The 21396-nt window shown below is 35.5% G+C and overlaps 1 long non-coding RNA gene across 2 annotated transcripts in view; it reads right to left on the bottom strand.

The window, feature by feature from the left end:
* The window catches only part of LOC121110806, a 112294-nt gene that overhangs the window by 10757 nt on the left and 80141 nt on the right, over positions 1-21396 (bottom strand). For both annotated transcript variants that reach the window (XR_005859332.2, XR_005859331.1), the window contains exon 3: positions 12741-12842. This is a non-coding gene — a long non-coding RNA (uncharacterized LOC121110806). The remainder of the gene's footprint in view (positions 1-12740; positions 12843-21396) is intronic.

Here is a 21396-nt window from a genome sequence, read left to right as displayed (position 1 = left end):
CAGTAATAGAGCATGCCTTTCTCTTGTTTAGTCTGAGTACCTTGAGCCACACAGAACTGTTAAAAGGAAAAGGTTGCAGGACAAAATAAGTATTTGTACATATTCTATAACATAACATTACTGTCTTTTTCACAACTAAGCACTTTATAGAGAAAAAAAAGTGTAAATAGAGATTGATGTAAAGCTTTAGAAAAGCCTAGAGGGTAGCAGCTATGACATACAATTTCTCATACAACTTCTCCGAACTCATCTAAACAGTATTTCAGCTCTTAACAAAACTTGTCCAAAGCTACCAACGCAATGACTGCAGTAACTCCATGGAGTTCTCTCAGAAATAAGGTGCTTCTCTTCTGGAACAAATGCCCCTAGCTCTTCATACTTCTTTGGTGCAGATGTGCTCAGTCAAGGAGTTTGCCTGTCATTGCCAGGCTTTGTTTTCAAGTTTAGGTTGATCCAAAGTAGCAGAGTTTGTAACCTAAGAGGAATGCTGCTTTAATACAAGTGCAACCAAGGAGAGAACTTTGTACCACATAAGGATAGAATGAAACCTTAAACATGAACAAGACAGATACTGCTCTCTACTATTGTTGTTTCTTCATTCTTTGTTTCATTTCCACCTGTGCAAAGCATGAAACTGTCATTGTTACAGTCACTTCTACATCCCGATCTTCCATTCCATTTGCAAAAGTGGAAATGACAGGGTGCGCAACAGTAAGACACATGCAAATAAAAAGACCCATTCATGGTCTCATAAATGACACTACTACGGCCATTACTACTTTACAGCATTGTGTTAACCCAGTAAATAAACAAAATTCTTATGATTTCTCAGTTTCGACTTACAAGGCAAGGAAATTTCAAACTGCACAACTTCAAAAACACAATAGAACTGTTTTCTAAACAGAGCAGTTTTATTCAGAATTAGTGAATTGAAACCACAAAAACGTCATTAATCCACAAATGCCTTGTTCCTATTTTTCTCCATGTCCTTTCTTTTTTTGTAGCAAGCTCCCTTTGCATTTGTGTGGAAGAGTTAAGGGTGGGAAAAAAAAGAGAATGTGTAAGTTTTTAAGAAGTTTGGGAAGTAATTTGCAAAGCGATTGTTTCTGGTAATGATGGCTGCCACCTTTGCCCAGGTCTCTCAGTATGATAAAATTGTTTCAGCATGTTAATTACTGAATAATAAGAAATTGAAAATGTAACGTGAGCTTTTACTGAAATATGATATTCCAAAATTATATCAGTGCTGTAGAATGGTAAAATCAAAAACTATCCTAAAAAATCTCACGTAGACTTTTCCATGGGATAAGACTCTATTATCTTGAAAGAATTAGAAGAGCATCTATGATGCATAGCCAATATGGAGACAGTCCTCCCAGTGGCCTTTATTATGCAAAAGTAAATGAGAAACACTTTCATTACACTTTGCAGTGATTCATGCATTTCTCTTTTTAAGTCAGTAAACAATATCTTGCACTGTAGTAGTTTGTGCATGTGTGCAAAAATGACCTGAAATTTGGTGTTAAGACACGTTGAGTGAGATGGTATGGGAAATGTAAAAATAGATGGAAACAATTTTGTTTTTCGGTTTTTGTTTTTTACTGCCAGGCACATATTGCTGCAAGGTAATAAAATATGGCTCCCAAATCTTTTTGCTACATCTAACATTTTATTGCTCTTTGTACAACAAATCATGATCCCTTACCAAATCAGTTTAAATCAGTTTCCCTAGATCAGTTTAACTGATGTTGATGCTCAACCCAGAGAAAAATATTCTGAAGATAAAGTCCTTTGAGAGGCTCTTGACCTGTGTAGAAGTGCAGTCTCCTCCATCCCATCATGGGTCTACAAATAGCCTGTTCAAAAACTTCCTTGAAAAGAACATAAAATCACATTGATTCATAGAAGAGAGGGCACTGTGGGGGCACTCAGCTCCCTCTCTCTTTCAAAAGAAGGGGGAAAAAAAAGACTTTAGAAAAAGTACTTTGAAACTGGTGAAATAATCTTCTAAATAAACCACCAGTGGGGAATAACCACAGCCACCGAGGACAGCATGCTGTGCAGCATATCAACAAAAATACATTTGGCCTGAGGCAATGCTGAGGGCAAACATATCCCAGATGGACCAGAGAGGCCCAAATACCTTCAGAGATGAAAATTTAATTAGAGGAAATGTCACCACAGTGAACAAAAGGATTGCTTTAGTGATTTTTCATCATTGTTTACTACAAGCGAGGTATATTTTTAAGTGTTAGGACAGGCTAAGAACAGGAATGTTCTTAAGTATGAAAACAGAGATGAAGGGAAGGGATGCTGAAGGTCAGGGATGATCATCCACACTGATCAAAAGGAGTAGGTGATCAAATATTGGCAGACAGCAGTTTTTAATTGCTTCAGTGATGTAAGAAGTTAACAAAAGGTGTCAAAGGTTGTGCTTCAAAGCCACCATAGAGGAAAAAATGTAACTTATTTCCTTACTGGATTTCTTGTTGCTGTTGATATTCTTGTGAGATCCTAAGCATGATAAAAGGCTTGGGATGCTCAGAAATATACAGCCATCCCTGAAAGTTGGGATGGCTCACTGCCACTTCACCACTTCAATAATCCACTGTATGAAATTAATTCTGATTCTTGCACTAGTCAGGGATGAAATTGCTGGAAAAGCAATATAAGAATTGTCGCAGCAGAGTCACAAGGAATCAGCCTCCTTAAAGGAAAATATCTGAGTTCTAGTACGAGTTTCAAAAGCTGTTTAGGATAAATTTAAAGGAAAAAAAAAAAAAAGATATAGCAAACACTACAAAAAATCTGTCAGACAACCGTATGTTCTGCATTTGGGTTTTACAGCTTCAAAATGCAGATTTTATAATTTTGTTACATGAATTTTTATATGTCTTTTCCTGTTCAGTCCTCATTTTGTGTTTTTGATGGAAATATTCTCCATTTAGCAAAACAAAATAATCACCTGAAATGAAAGGATGCACAGCAGGGTTTTCCCATCATAGTATCAAAATAGTGCTAATATAACATTAATTTAATTTGCTGTTACATAATAGTAGTCATATACTATTATATACTGCAAAAATAACAACTACAGAAATAGCACTTATTTAAATTCTCTCTCACAGCAGTACCATACCATTTTTACTCCATTAATCATCTTGATAAGATCAAGGAGACCTCCACATCATACAGAGAACTCTAGAAAAGATTTGCTGAAATAGACAACTGAAATTTAAACAATGAAGAAAGGATCATGCAAGTAAAACTACATGTAGTTTTGTATATATCAGTATGCTTAATTAGGCACAAAAGATAATTTTGTTTTGAGATTAAAAGTTCATTTGCTTATTTTCACTGTACTTCAGCTAATACAAATTCTTTTACCATATTAGATCTTTGTTAGATCCCTTTGATTTTACTCTCACTCTTGTGATACATGTCCTTGTGGGTCAGATACAAACAAAAGTGCAGATAGATTCTTTTTGTGTAGTAGCTACTTGGAAACTTGAAGTCTGATAGAGATATCGGGGAACCTTTGCACTGATTTCAGTAGGGTTTGAGTCAAACCTCTTAAGTATCTTAATGACTTCCAAAATTTATTGGGTAACAAGTCCTAAATGTAGGGGATTTATCTAGATCTCTCTCTTGGCCCTATTGTTCGTTATTACCAGTTACTCACACTTCTATATTCTGGCACAAATAATCTGCCTAGATTTCAACTGACCTGAGGCAGTCTGCTTTTACTGGCAGTCAGAATTGGCCTTGTGCTCTCCTGAACTGTTCTGTTAGTCCTTCCTCTACACTTAATCTGCAACCTTATTTTATTCCCTTTCTTTCTTTCCAGCAGGTTCATTTTTACATAAAGTTTAGTCCCCTGTACTTAGAAATTTTCTAGATTAATGCCAAAAGGCTTGCCTGAAGGCAGACACTAAATACATTACTGTTTGAAACCTCTGACAGTGAGTCCAACCAGCCTCTGATTAGGCAACACGCCACACAAAGCAGATACTCATGAATCTTGGCAAACAAGTATGAGAAATCAGTTTACTTGCCATCCTTACTCTGCCACAGATGGCTATCTAGAAAATCATCCAAACAACAGAAATGCACCATATGTAAAACAAAGCCTCCCTTTTTATTTTCAGGTTCACAGACTATCAGCTTAAGATGTTACAATGTTTATTATTTTCATACTTTAAGATGAGCAAACATATCAATATCTAAATGCATCCAAATTATGGAATGATGAAGGAAGCAATACTGTGCTTTATGGAGATGTGATCATATTATTGATGCTACAGGCTTCCTGATCAGCCACTCAAAAGTACAAACTTGTTAAGTACCTACTACTCCTAGAATAGAATTGATCAGTAATGTCAGGTGGAAACACATAAATAGGTGTTAGAAGAAATACAGTGCTGAGAAAGATTAATATTGGATTAAATTAGAAAGATTCTGAAGAGATATTAAAGGCACAGTTATGAAGCATACACTTATAATTTACCCTTTTAGTTTTACCAAAAAGCTGATGATAATAAATCCATTTTCATCTTAATAATGGTTCTGAAAGGGAAAATAATTCTCAGTGTGTAGCCTTCTTTGTCAGTTGATTAACAGCAAAGTAGATTGCCCACTAAATATGCAGTGATTACAAACATGAAGTCAGTGGAGTATGGAGACAACATGCAAGACAAATAATCCTCCCTGGTCAGATGTAAGTGACTCTCTAGAGACACAGGAAAGTTAAACCTGGGTACAAAACACGTTTATTTCCACATTTAATCTCTTATTACATTTCTTACTAATGGTTATTTTTGTGCACAAATCTTTAATGAAGTTATTTTCCAAACAAACAAGTGCACTGGAAAAGAACAAAACAAAAGATCAAGACTAAACAAAGAATTCCTAAGTAGGTAGATGGTAATTCTTTAGTAGGAAAAAGAGTTCACAGATACAGAACATTTCTATGCTCTTTTTCTTTTTCTTTTCTTTTTTTTTTTTTAACTGTGGAGCTGCTTATGTGATTTTTCACAATATTCTGAAAACTCAAGCACACTAAGAACCATTCTGTAATGTTCCTACTCGCACTGAGCAGCACCTCACTCCAAAATGCTTGATCTAAGTACATTAAGACAACAAATGGTGGAAAGCCACTGTCTGCCAACAAGAAAGCATTGCAATATATGAATAAATCATTGATATTGTTTACACTCTGTAGAAAGAAGAAAAAGGTGAAAGTCCGGTACTGTATCTTGTGATGCGACACAAGTAGGAATTTTATATACCTTACATAAGCACCGTATCCTAAAAAAACAACAACAACAACAACAAAAAACTTCTCTTAAATGCCAAAAACAGGATATATAAGAATTTTTGGCATCTGAGTGCAAAACTTCAGTCTGAAATAAACCCACTCACCATCTGCATAGATGTAAAGGTAGTGCAGTTCACTAGGTGCTTTCATCAAAGTTTCCCTGAGACACACATCCTTTATATCCAACCCTTTTAAAAAATAATTTGATTGACTCTTTCTCTTCAGTATAATCATTCAAGTACATGAATATGTTTTATGTGGTGTATGCTGCTATCAGAATAGTTTATTTTTCCCTGTGTCATCACAGGTAAATTTTGAAAACATCAGTTTCATCATTTTTACATGCCAAAATCTCAATTAAAAGAAAGAAACCATGAAAATCTGGAATTTATTATTTGTGTTTACTTTCAGTTGAATAGTAAGCCAGTAAAAGCTTTCCATCATTATAAGGTGTCAGAGAACAGAAATTTCTAAGTCAGAAAAACACAGGAAATGAAGTTTTTGTTGTATTTCTCTGGATGGCAAGGATGAATTATTTCTAAAATTGTAATTTCTGAAATTCATTAAAAGGAACAAATCAACAGAAAGAAAGAAAGAAAGAAAGAGAATGAAAGAAAGAACTAAAGAAAGAATGAAAGAAAGAAAACGCACCACATTTCTCAGAAGAGGCACTTCTTCTTCATGGCCAAATCACTTCACTGAAAGAGCACCAGTATTACCAAAAGTCTGAAAGGATTTCTTTTTCTGCAATAACTTTTTCAAAAAGTATTTTCATGCAGATACATACACTGCTGACAAAATATTTCATAATTTGGCACTTTTTAAAATAAAAGCTATAATTTCATACCGAACCAATGAATAAAACCACACTTATTTTAAGCAGAGAAAAAATAACTGACCTATTGAAATAAGTTACAATATGAGTAACTTATTCCCAAAATCATAGTTGAAAATGGATTTATTGGAGATGTAAGTAACATGCTGGAGTATGTATACTCTGTTTCAATTACAACAACACTGAGCTAGAACAGAACTCTCATCTTTACTTTATTTCTCAGTTGACTGTGATAATAAAAAATTGTTAGACAAAGAATGTCTCCAACGATTGTGAGCATTAAAGACAAATGGCCATTCAATTTTTGACTTAAATAGGAGAAACTCAATTCAGGTTGCTTCATGCTTCAGAATTAAGATCTTGTTTGTTTATCTGCTAGTTCACAGAAGCAGATCCTTGTTATGGGGATAAGGAAGAGAAAACCATTACATGCAACAGACTATCGGCTTACTTGATATTCTATACAACATTCCATGTGCTGGTTTTCCAAATTTTATTATTTCATCTAACATTTTATTTGTTCATTTGATTGATTTTAGATTGGTTTCTAGATTATATTTATAACTGTGACATGAAGAATAAGTTTAAGAGAAAGAGCTATTGCTGGTTCTCATTCTTCCTCTATATATTTATGGCTCGTATCTGTAGCAAACAGAGTCCTAGGAAACCTGCAGGTTCTGGTCCTTTTTCCTGGGAGAGAGATCAAAACCATCCAGTATGGATAATTAATACATCTGATCTTTAAGGCAGAGCTTAAAAATACTTACAGGAATTGTTTACTCATAAATCCCGTAATATGAAATTCACCTCAGCAGGTAACCCAGGAATCAACACTGATGTTGGCTGGGGGAACATTAGTCCACCTATGCCAAGTTAAACCACAGAGGAAATAATTTATCACAGCTAAATCAGAGGCCTGAGTTTTAGATTCAGTTCTCCTCTACGTGTCCAATTTAACCTGTATGCTAACTGAAATGATTGCATTTTGCTATTGGAGTGAGTGTTAGAAAGCTTAAATAATATTTATTTTAAAAGTTGATTTGCTCAAGCAGAAAATATTACCGAAATGCAAAGTATTATTTCATATCAAATAAACATACTTTGACATGGACTGAATCAAACTATAGTCTATAATTTAAAAATACGTCTATCAGAAACTACTACGCAATTCTTCTTATACTAAAGGAAAAAAATTATATTTAAATATCTTCGCGGAAATCATACAGATAATCAAACCAGCTGCTCTGAAGACTTTATCAGCAGGAATCAGATTAATTTAACTTGCAACATAACTGTGAGCTAGAGAAACTAGAAGCTATTGTTGACGCCAATAAAATATTAGCTGAAATTGACTGGCCAAGAACTGGCTCTCCACATTCCTACTATTTCCTTCTGCCAGAGAAAATGGTGCATATGTAATTACTGAAAGTTGGAATCATAGAATGGCCTGGGTTGAAAAGGTCCTCAAAGATCATCGAGTTTCAACCCTCCTGCTACGTGGACCTCTTAGTGTCAATATCTTTGCAGAGGTATTTGTATACTCTTGAAATCAATGAATATGCTGCCTCAGTTTTCAGTGCGGGCATCAAAACTAGGGATTAGAGGATAGGAAACAATAGGAGAAAAAAGTTTTAGAAATGAATATTATCATTTTCAAAGAAAAGAATAATCTAAGTAGTTGAATTCACAACTCACTAATTTCCTTCTATATTTAATCATCTCCAATATCCAAACTGAGGTCTTCCCTTCTTTTTAACTCTCTTCTTTCTTCTTAATGCACCTGCTGCCACCTCAGGAGTTTTCTTCTTAGTATCCCAAATTTATCTCACATTTCCTTCAGTATCAACAACAATTGAAATGTTATTGACATTATAAATGTTTTGCTCTTTCAGCAGGTTTGAGCTGGGGATCTTTGCAACTACATTTTTGAGACTTAGGGCGTCAATTTGTCAAGTCAAAAGTTGTAGTTGAGTAAGTGTCCAGTACATAGCCAGTCTGAGCTCTTTCCCAAAGAATCACAGTGTCCATGAGGTCCACTTCCATGTCTCATGAAATAAGAGCAGTGTATCTGCTGATCTGATTCTACTTTCAGGTTACTTCCTTTCTCTCTGAAAACGTGGCATTCTTTAATTTCTTTATTTTACTTTATTTTACCTACTTTGGGGGAAGTCATCACAAATGAGAAGCCTTATGTGAGCATAAAAGTATTTAACATAGTAATGTTCCTGAATATCTCCATTTCCTCATGTGAAATTAGGTTATAAATAACCACATCATTGCTATTTTCATCAGAATTCAACACATCTTACAGACAGTAACTTGTTATGTATTCCCTTGTGGCAAAGACTTGATCTAGGAGGCTTTCAATTCTGCCAATATTCTTGTACAGCTGCCTCCATTTTGCTGTACCCACCAGGAATGTTCTTAGCCACTTTATCTGATCTTTTATTAACCGTGAGTCATTCACCCTACGAAATGTCCAGATGTCTCCAATACCCTTTTGCCTCTGAATATACAAAACCAATAGCCATGAAAGAGTTTTCAAAATCTCTTTTATAGAAGGACTTTCTAGAAATATATTCTTTCCTTTCTTCAACGATATACACATTCTCTGACAATTAGTGTCAGGATTACAATCTCCACTCAGTTGCCAGTAAAAGATGCAGCAAAAGGTGGTACAACACTAACAGTGACCTTAACATGGAACATCCTGTCCTATTAAGTTTCCTAACTATATGAAAGCTGGCATTCAAAATTAGTAGTAGAGAAGAACCTCTATCCTACCAACATATTCTCTCTGCCAGAAATACATTTACAATGATATCTTATTTCAGAAAAGAAAACTCAGTATGAATTACTCATGTTACTTCTTGAGTTCATTCTCAACTATCAGATTCATTACTGATAGAGCAGAGAATGAATGTGAGGCTTAAAAGGTTAAAAGGAATTTGAATTCTTTTTACCTTGTGCTCAGACATTCAAAGTCTTTTAATTTTAATTTGCCTTTAACCCCTTCACCCTTACTTCTTACTAATTCAACTTTCTTTCAAAGCTCCCCACTGCCTCCATGTCATCTCAGGTGTATATCTTGGCAGTTCCATCACATAAACCATTCCTCATCTCCACTACAAAAGCTGCCCACCTACTAACAAGAAATGCCTTATTTATTTGTTTTTTTTTTCCTCTCACATTCCTCATTCTAATTTGGAAAAAAAAAAAAAAAAAAAAAGTAAATCAAATGTGTATTTAAAATTATCCAAGAGATGCAGACTATCAGTCTCTATATGCATTTCTTGCTATTCATGTTTTCATTTTGTACTTCCAACATAGGATTTAAGCTTTGACAAATGTAATTTCAACAGCCTACTTCTCCTAAAAAAAGATGACAGGAAAAAGTTGGATTTTTTTTCTAACAGTATAGAAGCTATATTGCTGAAACCATATGTGGTGTTTTTACTTGATATTATGTAAAGATTCCTAGTTTTAACTGACATCAATTCACATACACCATATAACATGATTTTCTCTCTGAATATTGATTTGAAGTAGTTTGCTTGTACAGACTCACTTGCATTTGCCCAATTTTATTTGCTTTGTAAGGCAGTCAGGGGAAATCAAACAATTCTTGGTTGTGTGAATAAATGATTATTCCTTTTGGCTCAAAACAAACAAACAAAAAAAGCTATTTGACTACATCCTTTTTTCTCTTTTTTTCAATATTTTTTTCTTGAATATATAATTTTAAAACATTCCTTAATTGAATAAGGAGGGAAAAAAAAAGCAAAAAACAAAAAAAGAACTTTGATCAAGAACTTTAATCATTAACTTGAAAATGAAATACTTCCTTGAGTAAGTGGGTGGATGGCAAAACAGAATTTTGGACCCCACTCTAGTGAATGACAAGGTATGCATGGAAGCTAAAGCAGAAGTATTAAGGGAACTCCAAAAGGAGCTCTGAACTATTACATCTTATCAGGCTGAGATGCACTTCTAAAGTACAAGGATTCATTCATTTACTGAGCCTGTGTTTTGTACACCATAAATACTTCCTAAGTTCCATAAATCTTTAGGCACTGAAAAAAAAAAAAAAAAATAGCAAGAAATATTAAGGTCTGAAAATTCTTTGCTTTTCAGGAAGGTTTGAGAATATAGATCTGAACATCTGTACTTGTACTGAATATCTGAACAACTCTTCTGGATCTGACCAATTTGTCTGGATTCAATTTGCTCTTTCCTTAACTTATATTTTTGGAAGTTAACTTGTAATTAGTTAAGAAACAATTAGCTCTGAATAAGACACCAGAGCCTGTGGAAGCACAAGGATTCTGAAAGGTATATGAATACTCCACAAGAATATGTAAATATTCATTTTACTCAGAGTCTTCTAGACTAGGAAATCCTTCCCATTCAGGTTACAGAAGAAGAGGCCTCCACTGGCCCAGTACTTTACTGAAGTACTGAAAGAGTGAATCACTGGGAAACACGAACCTGCAGACAGCACTGGGAAACAGGGCAACTTTTCAGAATATTAATGATGACAGCTCCGAATTTAAGGTACTGAAAAATAAACATTAAGCAAATAAAGTCAATCCTTATTCACAGCATTCTGTGAAATTAAAGGTTAACAGCAGGCAGTGCAAGCTCAATAGCAGTTGCCAGCTCGTATTTAAAACACTGTCACATGAACTTATTCTTTTAAGATAATGTCATTACACTCACCCTATACACAAATGTTGCTTATTTCCCTTTGCCATTTATTCAGCTTTGTGGCAGCACTTAGCAAAAGACTGACTGATAGAGAAAACAGAAAACATTAAACAGGAGAATGATGTGAAATGAAATTTCCATTATTATATTTACAGCATCCTTTTTCATTTCACTATGCAAAGCAGAATTAGGAAGAAAAACTGTTTTGGATTTTTTTTTTTCATTTTTGGATTCTTAGTTATCTTTCCCTCCCTGTTCTGCATTTCACATTCTACATTTCACATTCAAAGTTTTTTCTTCCCTCTTTCCTTTTTCCATCCAGTTGCCTTTGTTTACAGCAGTATTCCCAAGGCTAGCTAAAATGCTCTTAAATACTTCTTGAAGCTACTTTTGCTGCAAACTTCTGCATTCATTAATTGTTCTGATACAACTATCTTTAGAACTTACATTAAAGTATCATGCACAGAAAAATAATTTCAAGAATTTGCTTTAGCCACATGAAGGCAGGACAAGCAATCAAACCAGCATATTTTACAAAGGAGTTCTGGAGAACCCACAGGAAGGAGCATGTCTCAAGTAGGGTAGCCTCTGAAATGGGCTTTATCCACAGAACTATTAACTGCAATGCTTGCTTTTCCAAGTTCAAACTGCTTCAAATATGAACTTACCTCACTCCTTTGCTGCTTTTCTTGCTATCCCCAGGGCTTCCATGAAAAGAAGCATTTAAAAATAACCAAACAAGCTATGCAGTTTACAGGATACAAAGGACTTGTGATTCATAGCCTGATATCCTGCTTCATTGATTTCAGTTAGGCATAGCAGGACAGTAGTAGTCTATATTTTATGGTCTAACAGAAATTTTAGCCATCTGTTTGCACCTGCTGAAGTTGCTATGGATAAGTATTACAAATCCTGTAAGCACCTGGGCTTGGATTTCCATACCAGGAAAGTTTTTTGCTGTTGACCTGTGTCAACATGAAAGTATTGATAACTGATGCTAGAGACATGTTTGAGAGGCAGTGCTCCCTCCCATGGAAATAACATGAACATTTTTATCTATATCTAACTTTCAGAAGGACCCAACAGACATTTTATTCTTGTAATTTTCCTCTTAAGATATGGTGAATGAACAAAGTGCAGAGTCAATATTACTTGAGACAGATGGGAAATTAACATGTCATACAATTCGTTAAAAAAAAAACGGTTGGAGTTGCTGTCTGTCTCAAGAAAATAATTACAGAGAAAAGTCACATATCTAATTTATCTAGGTACGTTTTTTAGACATTTGATATCCTCTATGTAAGATGTTTTGTACTGTTAACTTACCCCTGTAACTTACTGTTTTAAACCTTAGCTTTAAATTTTTAGATCTTATGTATAACAGAGTAATAGTGAAATTCAAGTTATGACTCATTTCCAATATTTGCTCTAATTCACATAATAATTAGTTTCTTCTAACATTTCTCTACTTAGGATGGTTAAAAATATGTACAAAAATATATTCTTCTTATTAGATCTTATTGTTTCTATATAACCTGAAAAGGTTGCTGCATTAAGCAAATACATGAAGAATGTTGCCATTATCTTTAGCAGATCAGAAAATGAGCAGTAAAAACAGGTGGTTAGAAAGTAACCAGTAATGTATTTTCTGGACTAAATAAAACACAAAACCAAGCAGTGAGGCACAACACTGGGTACAAGAAATGTAGACCACTGACCCCAAGTGAAAGACTCCTTAGCATTCTTAATTAATTTTTAAAATGTACATTCAAACTGAAAATGTACATGTAAAAATAACTATGAATACATTTTGAAAAATGTATACCATAACTTTTTAGTTTATTTTCTGTGTATGTCTTAGATATTTGGAGGGATACATACCATGTTCTGATGCCATTCCCATGGAGAGGACACGAGCGTGGGGGCTGAGGAGAGACTGCATCCCAGCTCGTTCCTCTGGTTAACCAAGATCTTGGCACTTTCCTGCAAGACAGTTTAGACAAGACGCTTTTCTGAAATTGACTAATTCCAGACGAGCTTTTCATTTCTGCCTGCCCAATCCTCACGCATGAACTCTGAAGCTGAAGAAAAAAATGCCCAGAATTCACTCAATGGCAAATTTGTCCTGTTGGTTCAGATCAATCTCATCTGTGATTTAAACTAAAAACCAAAGAAACGAAACAACAACAACAAAAAGCCCCAATAATTTAGCATGGAAGTAAATAATAAATGTTTATAGTGTTCTGTGTGGTTTTGCAGTCTACCATCTGTGAGAAACTATCCAGTAGCTGAGGAGTAGTACACGTTGTTGATCTGAGACAAAGTAGAGCATCAGGATTTTCCTAGAGAATCTGCAGGCTTCCTTTGCATATGTTCAGGTATTATACTCTGTGATAATGAAAAACTTACATGCTCTGGAACTATAAATACAAAAATTACATACCTGCAAGTCTGTAGTTTGATAGCACAGGTGCATGTGAAGACTATTTTTAAAGGAACTGATACATTATTAATAGATAACAATTAACAGAAATACAGTTTTCTGTTTTCTTTCCCCCAGAACTTCTCATCTGCTCCACAGTACCAAAGATTATTGTTATACATTTCAACTTATTCATAAAGCTAAATAACATAATACAGAATAGACAATATATAGGCCACTTCCTTTGTGCCAGAAATTCAACAGTAAAAGCTGCAATGAATTAAGTAATTCACTTGAGAGTGACAGACCAGAGGATACTGAGGAACCGAATTACAGAAACATTTTTCAGTAAAATAAAACTGGAGGAAAAGATAAACAAAATAAAATCTATTTACTTGCATTCTATAAGTTATAGATTTGTGTTTGGGGAAGGAGAATTTTTCCGTACGCATGTATTCCTTTGGATGGAGTGAGCCCTCATCAGTTCTCAAAAAGCCTTTCCAGTAGCTCCAGTGAAGTCTGCAATTCTCTGTCCCTGAATGCTAACTAAGAAAGCAGTAACAAATATCCACCTGCTTTTTGTCTGCCTGGAACTATTCATCATTTCAAAATAACATAATAAATAATAGCTGAGCTCAAATAGTGAACAGTCATCAGAAAATTATGGATAAGGAAAGCTTGATGGCTCAGGTCATCTAGCACAGCTGGGATTAAAGAGGGAGAGGAAGGAGTTTCATCACACAAAGAGGCAAGATGTTTTTTTACCATGTAAGGCTATCAGCGCTGTTACCACACCCAAGCTTGAAGCTGTAACCCACAAAACTCAGCTGGCAAAAAGGGAAGGCAGAAGCATCTCATGTGCACCACTGCAACCAAATTAAGTCAAAGAAAGTATAAGAAAAAATGCAGATGCCCAAGTATGGCAGTGCATGAAGGTGCTTCCAGGTGACTATTTTCTGGAAGTAAATGTTGCTCACATATGAGCAGTGGTTCCTAAGATATTAAAACTTTTTCAGCTCTTTATAAAAAGAATACATGACTGTTCCCTCAGCTGAAATCTGGTAGGCACCTTAAGAATGAAGGCCCAGATTAATGATCCAAATATGCTCTTATTTAACTGAGGAATCTCGTAGTACAGTCACCCTAGACACGTAGGTATATAAACACACACAAATCAAAGCTTTCCTAAAGACTGACAGATTCTGTCAACTTTGCATACACAGATGACATTCAATCCATTATTCCAACCAGTTTCAAATGGTCTCAGTCATTCAAGATTTATATCTCAGCTTGCAGAGAGAATCCACTTTATTTCTGCAAAGAAATACTGAACAAGGAAATTGGAGCTAACATGTTCACATAAATATGAACTTAACAATTCACATAAAAGGTTTTCTGCCATATTTGCATTTAGTTGACAGAGTTCAAAGAAAGTTATTTCTGTGCCCATCTGCTGGTACAATCTATGTAGCACTACAGAGAAAAAAAAAAAGAAATACAGGACCTCTACAGGATGTATGCTCCTCTTTCTATAATATCTACACAATGATTACTACATGACTCTTATTACAGGTATAGTGTTGCAAAAGTTAGTGTTTTCAGGAAAACCAATTCACCATTCATACAAATGATATATAAGATATATATATATATATAAAAGATAAATTTTCTAAAAAAAAACCTCCCACCAATTCCTGCTAGCTCTTAAGAAGGGATCAGAATATTTTCAGGATCTACAGTTTTCAGAAGCTGATATATTGCTAACTTTCTTTAAACTCAAGGAAAGTTGTAAGATAACCAAGCCCAACTTAATTATATGTTATTGATGTATTTGTTACTGAGAAGCAATAAAAGTTTATAAATTTATGGTCTTCCTGTTGTTCATAACAAAAAATATTCATTTCTTTCTTCTAGAATGGCTTTAAAAACAAGACTGAAGTTACTATCATTTCTTTTTTAGAAAGTCTTTGTTTTTTTCCATGTAAGTGACAGCCTGAGCCTTTTTATTTCCTGACAAGATTGTGCAACAAGGTCATTTCTTTCTGTAGTGAACATATAGATGCACAGGCATGACATTTCTAGGTGACCCCCTATCATATCCAGATGACAGCAAGCTGCTCTGTTATCAGTCTTTCTCTGAACATAATCCATATCAGTGGTGATGAACATCGTGAGGACTATCTACTTTATCAGTGGGTTATCAGTAAGTCAGAGAATTAATCATCTTTCACATAAGGGAATAACCATCAGTGTGTTTACGATGACCATGATTCTAATTAACAGGCTACAGCAGATTCATTTACAGGCTACTCTACAGCAATGTTCAGTCTGTTGTAGGTCCTAACAGTAAGATTCTTTAGTAGTCTTATTTTATGATACAAAATCAACACCATAACCAACAACTGAATTCCATTTTAGATACCTTTTTGGTGTTCAAGTCTTTTAAAGTGTTCTTAAATAAAGTTCATTTTTTTTCTTCCCTAAAATATTTTTTCCAGAACAGAAAGAATGACAGAATCACCAATATTGAAAGAAAACAAGTATATACAGTATATTCATGTCACTTAATTTAAGCATGTGTATTAGATTTAAAACAAGCAGGCATTTTACAAACCAGATCAGTACAAAAGCCGTTTCTGTAATCGAGTTGGCACAAGCTCACAGAAAATATAATTTGAAAAGGTTCACTTTTAATTGAGTCTTGCTTTTCATGCTCAAATATCAATCCAGAGCCTTCAGATGAAGTATTAACCCTTCCTTTGCTTTCATTTAAAGAAGTCAGCACTGAGCTTGAATAACCTTGAGCACACTTGGCGTCCAAATTGTAAAATTAAAAAAATAATCCTTCCTCACTGTATTGCTATCATTTCTAGTGGTCAAAAATAGCAACCGCAGATAGGTAGATAACCAGAAGTTTGTAACTGGGTTCATTTATCCCCACAGACATCATAGGCATATGGAGGCATATAGAATATGCAGGTCTCAGTGTGTACTGCACGCACACATATACACATATCCAATTATTCTCAGGGTACTCTACCTGCTGACCTGGAAGACTCAGATGGGGAGCAGAATAAACACCCCACAATTCAGGTGGAAGCAGTTAGAGACCTACCATTCCACCCAGACTGCCACACGTCCATGGTGCCAGATGGGATCTACCTGAGGGTGTTGAAGGAAACGGTGGAGGTGATAATCAAGCCACTTTCCATTATCTATCAGCATTCTTAGTGAACTGGAGAGGTCACAGAGGATTGGAGGCTTGCCAACGTGACTCCTGTCTACAAAAAAAGTCCATAAAGAGGATTTGGAGAACTATAGGCCAGTCAACCTGACCTTGTTGCCAGGTAAGGTTATGGAGGAGGTTGTCTTGAAAGAGATCACACAGCACGTGCGGGACAACCAGGGGATCAGGCCTCACCAGTGTGGGTTCATGAAAGGCAGATCCTGTTTCACCAACTTGATCTCCTCCTATGATCTAGTGACCCGTCTGGTGGATGAGGGAAAGGCTGTTGATGTAGTCTACCTAGACTTCAGCACAGCCTTTGACACTGTCTCCCACAGTATTCTCCCGGAGAAGTTGACAGCCCATGGCTTGGACCGATACAATCTTTGCTGGATGAAGAACTGGCTGGAGGGCCAGGCCCAGAGAATGGTGGTAAATGGAGTCACATACAGGTGACCAGTCATGTGTGGTGTTCCCAAGGGGTCAGCGCTGGGGTCTGTCCTGTTCAATATCTTTACTGATGACCTGGATGACGGCAGTGTGTGCAACCTCAGAAAGTTTGAAAATGAAACCAAGATGGCAGGAAGTGCTGATCTGCCTGGGGGTAGGAAGGCCCTACAGAGGGATCTGGAGAAGTTGAATAGCTGGGCTGAAGCCAATGGGATGAAGTTCAACAAGACCAAGTGCCGGGTCCTGAACTTTGGTCACAAAAACCCCAGGTAATACTACAGGCTTGAGACAGAGGAGCTGAAAGACCGTGTAGATGAAAAGTACCTGGGGGTATTGGTCAACACTCAGATGAACATGAGCCAGCAGTGTGCCAAGGTGGACAAGAAAGCCCATGGCATCCTGGCTTGTATCAGAAATAGCGTTGCCAGTTAGACCAGAGAAGTGATCATCTCCCTATACCCAGCCACACCTACGCTGTGTTCAGTTTTGTGCCCCTCATTCCAAAAAGACATCAAGGCCCTGGAGCATATTCAGAGAAGGGCAACAAAGCTGGTGAGAGGTCTGGAGCACGAGCCTTATAAGGAATGGCTGAGAGAGCTCGGATTGTTCAGTCTGGAGAAGAGGAAGCTCAGGGGTGACCTTATTGCCCTCTACAACTACCTGAAGGGAGGTTGTGGTGAGATGGGGGTCAGCCCCTTCTCCCATGTAACTCATAATAGGACTAAATGCATGGCCTCAAGTTGCACCAGGGGAGATTCGGGATGGATGTTAGGAAATACATCTACTCTGAGAGAGTGCTCAGGTGCTGGAACAGGCTGTCCAAGGAGGTAGTAGAGTCACCGTCCCTGGAGGTGTTTAAGAAATGTTTAGATGTATTGAGGGACATGGTTTAGTGGGAAATATTGGTGACAGGTGGATGGCTGGACTGGATGATCTTTAGAGGTCATTTCCAACATTGATGTTTCTATGATTTTATGATTCTATGATATATACACATGTAGACATATATACAGCCTAATGCATATTTGTGCAATGTGCTGTGCACACAATCTGATCGGCTTGGAATCACATCTTTCTGTAAAAAAAAAAATAAAGGAGATGGAATTCTTCAGCCTCAAGAAGAGAAGGCTCTGGTGAGATCTCATTCCAGCCTTCCAATACCTAAAGGGAGCTATAAAGAAGAGGGAGACTGACTTTCTACATGGGAAAACAGTGATAGGACAATGGTTTTAAACTAAAAGGAGAAGATATAGGTTAGATATTAGGAGAAAACTCTTTACTCAGAGGGTGGCGAGGCACTGGATGTTGCCCAGAGCAGCTTGTATTTCTGACACAAGATGCATCAGAACACCTCAGCATGTGGCCACAAGAGCAAAAGGAGACAGCAGCTGGCAGCTGCCAGGATGGTGTTTGTGGCATTCTCGGTTCTTCCTAGGGTCTGAGCTCTTTCCTCAGACCTGCTTGTGTTGTAACTTCTGTAAGAGGATGGGACTCCTCATTAGCAGAGCTTTTGAATTACTGAAAGGCTATGTAGCATTTAATTAGTCTTTATATTTACAAGTAATAAAATGAGTACCTTTTGGTAAAAGAAGGCAGTCTCCAGTAGGCTGCTGGAAAACAGCAAGTTTTTGATTTTCTATTCAAGCAACTATCAAACAGATTATAATTTTAGCTTCATTATTTGGCTAATTCATATTTCCTTAAAAGACACATGAGAAGAGGTTTGTAAATATTGCAACAAAGAAGTCTAGAGTCAACAATAAGAGGGGTTTCACGGCTGACAAACTAGAACAATACTTGTAAAAACACAGTTTGTATTCCCCGCAAATTATCTGCTGTTCACCTGTTGTCATTTAATTAGAAATATTTAATAACTTTTGATACTTCTGTGATTTAACTGTTCATTATTGACATGCCAAAACTTTGTTTTGATCATCTTTGGTATTACCATAGCACTCTCAAACACGAGAGGTTCCTTTCCAAATTTTAACTAATTTTTAGACTTTGTCAACTAACCTGACTGCAAAAATGAAACAAACAAACAAAAAGAATAACATGAATTTACAGTTTTAAATTCTGTTCAAACACGGTATCGATACTGGCTTCTCCTAACAGCACACTTCAACTATTTCTGAAAACTTTACTGTAAAATTTTGTCTGAAAATTTAACTCAGATAGAGCTTCACTTCATGAAAGTTCCCTGATCTACATCAGCAAGCAACTTCTTTATTCTTGCATCACTATAAAGGCAATATAGGGAAAACTACAGTGGTCAATCTAAGAATATTTATTATGTGAAAATGCTTTGAAGTGAACTAGAGAATATTTTCCTTTGTGAGTAGTTCTATTTGGGTGAAATATGAATATGTAATATTCACATAATTATATCATAAAGTTTCAATCATTTTACCTTTTTTTTTTCCTTAGAATGATTTCACCAGTTTGTTTCACTGGACTATTTGATGTAGAATAAATACTACTTTCTTTGTAAATAATTGTGGCATAAATAAATCTTTTGTAAGAATAAAAAAGAGTGGTTTGCTTGACTGAAGAAGTAAGAGAATACTTGTGCTTCCAATACAATACAGTGCCATATGGGAAACAAAAGAATTGCCAGAAAGCCTTTCTGGTGACATATTGAGGTCAATGTGAGTCTGTTTCTGGCAGTCCCAGGATACCATTTGCAAACATTTAGCTTATGGGTGCTGTGGAACAAAAAAAAAAAAAAAAAAAAAAAAAAAAAAAAAAAAAGAATAAAAAAGAAAGATTGATTCCATTAAATGATTCTTGTAGCTAGTCAAGGCTATATAAGTACTCTCTTAGTAATGTACAGTACTGCTTAAAAATTTTGCTTCTTTTAGAGTACTGAAATGACAAATGTTGCCTCCACAATACTGCTCATTGAAGAACAGTTACCTTTAATACTTGTTTTATTTTTCACAAGTCATCTTCTATTTTCATTTTGATAGCTTTGCCCACTCCCCTGCTTCCCTCAGATTTCAGTGCAACCCTTTAAGTTAGCATTCCCTAGGGTAGTGAAAGCACAGTATATTCTGTTTCTTTAGGAAAAAAATAAGACAAGAATAAAAAACCATAAAACTGAATTATATCACTCTGATATTAGATGGTTTGTGCATGTACACAGAAAACATTTCCATCTCCAACACCATTAAAAACATTAAACTGGAATTTCTCTGTGAATTCAGTATTTGTAAAAACTCAAAACATGAAAGAAGACTGTACAGGGCAAAGCAGCATTTCAATCAGTATGTGGTGTAAAATTATGCACTGATGTGTACTAAATAAAGGCATGTTAGGTAAAACCTGAAGCCAGTAGTACGACATTTCTATAATTAATAAGAGAAAATTTGTAAACTATGTAATTTAATTTCCTCTTTTAAAATCTCTGTTAAATTCTCTAATTTCTGTAGTTGTAAATTGAATGATGTATCTAAACAAAAGGAAGCAATTACCATTTTATGCTTGCATGACCTAGAGTAAATAAATGATGCTAATGACAGGTGGGAAAATACAAATAATAATGGATTATTGACAGTGATCTCTCTACCTTTGTTATGGTTCTAATTTGTTTTAAAATAAAAAATGAGTTTGCTTTCTAAATTATAGCGGCACATCTTTTCTTTGCAGACCAGGGACTTACTCATAAAATTCAACGATGTATGGTAAGAAATCAAACTAACAGGATGAAAAGGACTTCCTTTTCACTGTCTTATTGTATCCATTGGAGCAGCTTCAACATTTTTCTTTTCTTTTTTTTCCTTTTTTTTTTTCCTTTTCTACATTTACACAAGTTCAGCTTTTTTTTTTTTAGCTGATAAAAAAAAGAAAGTGTACAGGGGACATTTTATTTCAGTTTAAACATAAAAGATCTGTGATAAAGAACTGCTTTTTCTGGACTCTGATCAACATATACAATAAACAACAGCTGAAAATCTGTTGAAAGATTATAATAGGCTTCATGTTTCTAGGACTACAAAAAATTTCACTTAAATTCATACCCATGGTAATCTAATTTTTTATTGTATTTTTATTTTTATTTTATTGATAGAGGTGGTCAGTATAAAACCCAACATAATTTTTCTTTCATAGGTGGTAAGGAGATAACAGGGAATACTTTAATATTAACAAAAATTAGTATCTATTATTTGAACAATGTGAAAAGAAACCTAGAATGAAGACTAAGAAAAAACTTCTACAGAGATAGTTGGAAAGTAGTATACTACTCATGTTTATCAGATTCTGGAAAACTGTTATTTTTGTGAGATCCACAGCCAGGGAGAAGCAGGGAAGGAGACGTAGCTGCTTTTTTCTTGTTTCTTAGGTCATGGTTTTGTTATTTCTTCCCCAGTGTTCCTCCTGTCTTAATTAGTTAAGGCTTTCAGAGAGAAGAGTATTATTTCAATTTTCATATCGCATAA

The sequence above is a fragment of the Gallus gallus genome, chromosome 4 (genome assembly GCF_016699485.2).
Source record: "Gallus gallus isolate bGalGal1 chromosome 4, bGalGal1.mat.broiler.GRCg7b, whole genome shotgun sequence".
NCBI lineage: Eukaryota > Metazoa > Chordata > Aves > Galliformes > Phasianidae > Gallus > Gallus gallus.
This window is presented reverse-complemented; position numbering and strand designations above follow the sequence as displayed.